The sequence below is a fragment of the Cryptotermes secundus genome, unplaced genomic scaffold (genome assembly GCF_002891405.2).
Source record: "Cryptotermes secundus unplaced genomic scaffold, Csec_1.0 scaffold3117, whole genome shotgun sequence".
In the NCBI taxonomy this organism is placed as follows: domain Eukaryota; kingdom Metazoa; phylum Arthropoda; class Insecta; order Blattodea; family Kalotermitidae; genus Cryptotermes; species Cryptotermes secundus.
In genome coordinates, this window is record NW_019738016.1 from 30,343 (window position 1) to 38,085 (window position 7,743).

At 35.9% G+C, this 7,743-nt stretch overlaps 1 long non-coding RNA gene across 1 annotated transcript in view; it reads right to left on the minus strand.

Moving 5' to 3' along the window:
* The window catches only part of LOC111870679, a 15,469-nt gene extending 12,651 nt beyond the window's left edge, over positions 1–2,818 (minus strand). The window contains exons 1-2 of the long non-coding RNA XR_002843898.2: positions 2,489–2,818; positions 1,656–1,835 (exon numbers count right to left, since the gene is read on the minus strand). This is a non-coding gene — a long non-coding RNA (uncharacterized LOC111870679). The remainder of the gene's footprint in view (positions 1–1,655; positions 1,836–2,488) is intronic.
* Between the last annotated feature and the right edge of the window lie 4,925 nt (positions 2,819–7,743).

Below are 7,743 nucleotides of genomic sequence, written 5' to 3' on the forward strand. Positions count from 1 at the left end.
GTGAGTCAACTTAGGGAAACCAGAATCATGGGAGATATCAGAAGATACAGGTGACACTTGAGAAACCACTTGATGAGACTGGACATGTGGGGAAACCAAAACAGAGGCGGTTAGGTCAACTTTCAGTATTGGAATGGGTCCAGGAGGCACTATCAACATATATGGAGGAGGAGGAGGAGGAGGAGGAGGAGGAGGAGAAAGATGCACAAAAATGAGAAGAGGAGAGAGGAAGCAGGCACCTAGTCAGGTGGATAGCAAGTAACTGGATAAACACTTAACCCTTACACTGCTGCGGTCGACATAGGTCGATCTCTGAAAATCATGGTGTCCTTGCCGCAATCGACAAAACCCATATTGTGAATATGGAGTTTCACATCTCATTCAAACTTGGCAGGTGCATAGAGTCAGCTATTGGGAATATAATGAAGCATCATTCATTTCAATGGCTGCATTCTTCTGCCTTCTGGCTTAAGAAACATAAAAGGTTGCATCTGCACAGCGAGGCACGCGCTCCGTGGTCATGTGATGTGGGTATTTCACAGGTCTAGCAAAAATGGCTTCGTATAGTGAGCGGTGCTTTCTATAATAGTTTTAAATAAAGCTGTGGACATGTGACATAGTAATACGACTAGGATAGTGAACTGTGTACTTTTTTTGGCAACCCCGATTTAAATGGACTTTTCCCTTCTGAAAAATACTGAATAATTCAACATTTTTGCAAACTTCTGGTACCTGTTCCCTGTTTGAAGGTTAGAATTTATCACAAAATTTTCATACTTTGCACTTAAATTATTTATAACATTTATTTAAAAATAATTCAGCGCACAGGGTACTGAAGTTATGTATCATTGTAGCAGTGAAAGGGTTAATCATGTAAGGGCCGTGCCATGCTCCACATACAGTATTCATCAAATAAGCATACAGCATTTCCAGCATAAGGCAATATTTTTAGTACTTTATATACAAAAGGGACACAAGGTAGTATACTTGGTTGAGGCACTATGCTTTTATATAAAGAAGGGGCATGCAGTGGCATTCTTGGATGAGGCACTATGCTACATTTATATAGAGGGGGGGCATGTGGTAGCATACTTGGTTGAGCCACCATGCTACAAGCCGGAAGGTCATAGGATCAAATCACAATGAGGTTATTGGATTTTTCAATTGACCTAATCCTTCCAGCCTCACTATGGCCACTGGGTTGACTCAGCCTCTTAACAGAAATGAGCACCAGGAATCTTCCTGGGGGTAAAGTGTGGCTGGCACGTAAGGCTGACAACCTTACGGCCATCTGTGAGCTGACTGTCTAGAAGATATGGCAGCCTTACCCTTCTCACCCGTATGGACCTTTACAGCCTGTTACAGGGACAGCTTTACCTTTTACTTTATATAGAGAATATTATACATTTGGTGTCAATCAAAATTCCTTTATGTTAATACAGCTGTATATAAAATCATGCTCATATCTCAATCCATTAGTTCCTACATTCATTAACAGTGAACTAGAAAATAATGACATCAACTTCTAGAGGTCTACACTGAACATAGAAAGGCACATGTAATTTAAATAATTGATACAAGCTGTCAAGACGCTAAGTTCCCATAGAGTTCATATATACATAATGTAGCATGTTGAGCATCTGCTATGCACTGACCACGAGATAGGCAGATATACCAGGGCAGTTTCTACATCTGAGGTAGGGATCCAGCAGGATCTTTGGGAAAACCATTGAGCTCAAGATCATGAAGCGAACATTCAAGTCTTCTGCCAGGATTTGAAAAATGACTGTCAAAACACTTTGCAGTGGTTGGCCCCCATCAAAATGGAAGAAAGTCTGGAACACAAAGTAACAGCCAAAGATATAGGAGCACTGCCCACTACAGGTAGCCACAGTACTGGACAGGATTATATGGAAAAATTAATAACATATCTTACATAATACTGGAAATCTGATATTCATCCTCCACTTCAGTACTGGACAAGAATAAATTGCACATACAACTACATATCTTACAGAATTTTAATTTGTTTCATCTTGGTCCGCCACACACACATTATAAAAGGTTAATTATTTCTGTCCAGCGTGACTGAACATCAGTCACACTGGATGAAATTAAACTTTCATAATATCTTACAGAATATTACAAATCTGATATTCATCTTGTATTACAGCACTGGACAGCAATATTTGGCAAAATTAATAACATATCTTAAGGAAATGCAATCATTATATTCATGTTCACCAGTTCAGTACTGGACAGAGTAATATGGAGAAAAATAAGAAAACACCCATATTATTAAAACTGAACAACATAACAAATATAAAACAGGCAAATAAACTATGACAAGAAGTACACCCACAATAATTACAAAACAGAATAATAAAAATATTAAAATAGTTAAATTATTAGAAGGAATGCACCCATAATAATAAAACACAATATACCAGAACCAAAAGAGGTCAATAAATTACAGAAAATGTCCTACCCACACTGAATCCTGATATTGATCCTGCTTCTCAGCGTTTCATGCTGAAGTGGATAACCGGTGTTCTATATTGCAGACTGTTATCGCTTAGTGGGCAACACAGTGCTTTCCACCATTTAAACTCTCAAAGAGTTTGTCAACCTCTTCAATAGACGCAGCTGTTGCCAGGTAGTCACTGCAGCACCCTCCTGAATGAACAACAGAAAAATGTGAAATTAGTGTTCTTCCTTCCTTACATGATGGATTACCATAATTCTTCACATTGGGAAATAACACATATCACTTGACCTCTATAAAAAAATGTGTGAAATGGTTACTGTACTCCTCATAGTAAAGGCTTTACCATCTAATTCTCTCATAAATCATATTACTGAAAGCATGTTCTGCTTTCAAACATTTTTTAATTATCCATGACCTATAAACTGGTAAACAGTTTCAGTAGTAATAAATGATAACAATGACGTTTGTTAGATTACAACTGGGTTTTGAGGACTACTACTATGAAAACTAGTCCTCATTATTAGCCACNAAACATATTTAACAACAAGTAATCATTTTGAAATTTTATCTAACCTTAATGAGGTTATTAAGTCTACCGAAGCAACAAACGAAGAAATTCTCAAACCAAGTAAAACTGCACGAAATAATATCAGAAGTAATATTCAAGCAAGAGATAGTAAATACAAGGATGATGCAAATGGACAGATGATTAATAACGTTTCAGTGATAATAAATGGTATAGTAACATCTAATAACAATAAAGTTCTAAACAGTGACATCTTACATTCGTATGATGAAACCGTTGAGGCTAATGCAAAGAATGAGAAAGAGGCTCCCAAGGAGAAAGTTGCTGATTCAGCAGCAAGTGCTTCAAAGAACAAAGGAAACCACACTATATTAATTATTGAAGACAGCCATGTAAGCAGATGTGCAAGTAAACTTGGAGAAAATCTTGATAAAAGTTATAAGGTAACTGGAATCATAAAACCAGGAGCTAATTTATTTACCCTAATTATGTAAAAGATACTATTTTAAAAATAGGAAAAAATGTTCTTCTTCTATTTAGTGGAGGTGCAAACGATTTCTGAAAAAATAATTCTAAAATGGGACTAAGACAAATTTTAAACTTTGTAAGTAATAATACTCATACTATTATTATTCTATTAGGTATACCACAGACATGACCTGGCAGATTGGTCTTGCATAATGACATAAATGCCTTTAATAGGAAACTGTTTAAAATCATGAAATATCACGAACATGAGACACTTCTTTACAAGACAAGGTATGCATCTGAACAGGAGAAGAAAAGAAGAAATACTTAAACACACACGGTAATTTACTAAGTTTTCCCCCACTTAGGGAGGCCATTCCTGAGGTAATTTGGAACAACAAATTTTAATATAACTAATAGTATCCAACTCATAACTAAAGAGATACAGTAATTTGAGAACTGGCGAAAAATCTTTTCTTCTTCAAATTTCAGTCAAAACAAATTAGAAATACAAACACTTTAAATCGTTAATGTTTTAGGAAAGAAGCATTCTAAAGCCATTTTTTTTAATTCCTTAATTTTGCATTATGCAACATTTTTCATAGATTTTGTTACAAAATTACATTATTTTCAGCATCCCATTCTGTAAACATACCAATGGTTGCATATCACACCCTTTCTATCAATGTTTCCTTTAAACTGTAGTGCTTTAGAAGACGACTGGATTTACATAAGATTTTCAGAAATGTCTCCCTGCACGTCAACACAACACGCTTATGAACCGCGCTTGTGGCAGCTCGCAGTTCCACACGTTTGTTCCTTATTGTCTCATCACGTCCAGAATACATTCGAGCAACGCTTCACGTGTTTGTACCTTTACCTGGTACACAATGTCCTTCATCCAGCCCCAAATGCAATAATCTAACGGCGTTAGATATGCCGACCTGGGAGGCCGGGCGTTACAGCCTCCGTGACCAATCCACCACTGTGGGAAATGCCGATCAAAGTGAGCTGCTACTGCGCGGAAGTAGTGAGGAGGCGCCCCATCATGCTCAAAGTACAGCTGGCGTCTTGTTGCCAGAGGAACATCTTCAAGCAACTGTAGTAATTCTTCTTTTAAGAAGTGGAAGTAAATCTCACCACTTAAGTGGCCAGGAAAAATGAATGGCCCGATCAGCTGATCATACAGAACACCACACCAGACATTGACACTGAATCGGTGTTGAAAATTTGATTCTATCGTGGCACAGGGATTATTGTCTAACCAAACATGTAAGTTGTGACTGTTGTTGACCCTGTCCCATGTAAAGTGTGCCTCATCGCAGAACATTATCAAGCAGTACAACTGCCGATTTCCATTTGACCAGTTGCAGAACTGCAGACGAAGAGCACAGTCTCCTGGTTGTAGGTGTTGTACTTGCTGTAAATGATAACAATGCAGCCCGTTCTCATGAGGAGTCCTCCACGCCATGGACTGAGAAACACCGAACCGCTGAGCTAGACGTCATGTACTGGCACACGGACCACACTCTACAGGATCAATGTTTTCTTCTTTGCACAATTCGTGTTGAGGATTTCGTTCATATTGTAGCGTGTTTGCGTGTGTCACACTACAAATAAGTTTACACCGTGGTATTTGATATAGCGAATTTATTCCACTCGCTCACCTTACACACCTTACAATCATTAGTTCTTGCAGTGTTACAATTACTGCTTACAATATCTCGGCAATACTGGACTGTCTTCTTCAGTGGTTGGATCCAGACTAATTACTAACCAACAAGTGGTTGGATTACTATAGGAATAATATCCTGTAGACGTAAAAGAGTACTCTATGTGGCATGTAGAAACAGTAATAATTCGAAGCTAAAAAACTAAAATATGATGATAAAATTCAAAATTCCAACAATAAAAATAAAACCATATGGGATATAGTAAAATCAGAAATTAATAGGGGGCTAAGTAATGAAAAAAAATATGCATATTAAAGGTGGATGGAAAATGGATTAGAGAAATGCAAGTAATGTGGAAACCTTTTATAATTACTTTTTATCTGTAGCTGAAAATAAAAATGCAGAAAATAAACAAATTAATACTAATATTAGTTACCTTCCAGGCACTACTCCAGAGTCGTCGTTTACCTCCCGTACATTTCGTACAATTCTCTGCACGATGAGGCTCCAACTATTCCATTAATTGTTGAGCCTCCCTTACAATTTTATAATGGAACATCGTAATTTGCTATTTGTTGACAGATGCATATGTGAGATGAACCAACGACTGATTTAATGTTATAAAACATCAATTAAGTTTTAACTTTGGTTTTTATATAAGACTTTTATTGGTTTTGAATAACCTATATTTTATATTCTTATCATAATCATTTTAAATGATTTATGATATTGTATCTGACTTTACGTGCTACAATTCGGTAGTGTATGTTTATTGAAGTGTATTCACCTGAAAATGGTCACTAGTGGCCAAAACATGTAGTGAACTGTATTTGGGCATTGTCCCTGAGGTTCTGCGAGTGTTGTGTTGTGACGGCCCAATAAATAAGTTGTAAGTTGTATCTACTCCCATTCAGTATTTAATGAACACTTCTATAAATCCCTTTCCACATACTGAACTTAAATCTTTATCAACTAAGGAAGTTGAAAATATAATTAAATTTCTCAAAGCAAAAAACTCTTATTGATATGACGAAATATCCAAAAAAAAAAAAAAAAAGTAACGAGTTCCTTTTTCATTAGCTCTACATTGACTCACATATGCAACAATTCATTATCACAAGGAATTTTCCCAGATCGTTTGAAATACTCAGAAACAAGACCTCTGTTTAAAAATTGTTCAAACTATAAGCTTGTATCACTTTTAACTTCGTTCCTTTCCAATTATAAGCCTATTATCACTTATAACGTCGTCAGCAGCGATTGAAGCACAGAGCAAATGAAGCTCGAGATGGTTCAAATTTGTATAGCAACCGGCGTAACCAGAGTGGTTTGAATGGCTGTTGTACTGCGATGTGGAAAGCAAATGGAAAAACTACCACATTATCACTTTTCCTGGATAGTCTCTTTCCAAAAACAGGAGACAACCTGTATGCGAACCAGAAGACGAGAAAGAAGACGTAAGAAGATGCTGGATGATCTTGGGGACAGAAGAGAATATTCTCATTTGAAGGAGAAAACTCCAGATCGCATTAAGTGGAGGAACTGTTTTGGAAGAGACTGTGGACCTGTCATCTGACAGATTACTGATGAATGAATGAATGAATCACTTTTAACTTCGTTCTCTAAGGTATTAGAAAAAGCTATGAGCATTCAATTGATTGAGCACTTAAATAGCAATAACGATTTTAGTGGAAGAACAATTTGGTTTTAGAACAAAATCTTCAACAGATGAGGCTACATACAAGTTTGTGAATGAAATCTGTAAGACCTTGAACAGCAAAAACTTAATGACGAGACATTTTTGTGACCTAGAAAAGGCCTTCAATTGTGTTAATCGTGTGGTTCTGATGTTGAAATTGGAGTTCTATGGGCTAAAGAGTAAAGCTAAGCTATGGCTTGAATCTTATTTCAGAAATAGATATCAAACGGTTTTAATTATAAATATAAATCTTAATCTCAATGAATTTTTGACATGGGGCAAAATTAGACATGGTGTCCCGCAAGGTACAATTCTGGGTCCATTGTTATTTCTCATTTATATAAACGATTTACCCAAAACTATAAATGATAAAATTGTACCTACACATACATTATTTGCATATGACACTAGTTTGTTAGTTAAAAGTTCGAACTATGATGAGCTCTTTGTAAATATTACATTACGTACATTATTTGCATATGACACTAATTTGTTAGTTAAAAGTTCGAACTATGATGAGCTCTTTGTAAATATAAACAATACTTTTCATAGTATAAATGAGTGGTTCAAAGAAAACCAACTTTCTATAACTTTTAACAAACCCCACTACATTCAATCTACAGCTAGAACTATTAATCCTAAATATGAAATAAAAATTGTATATGATAAAAAACAAATTATATCTACATCTAATATTATATTTCTTGGAATATTCATTGATGACATATTGAGCTGAAAATACCACACTGAGTATATTAGTTCTAAACTAAGTGCAGCCTGCTACATAATAAGATCACTTAAACTATACACGTTCATAAATACCTTAAAAATGGTTTATCACTCCTATTTTAATTCTATTATAAATTATGGTTTACCCTTTTGGGGTAAC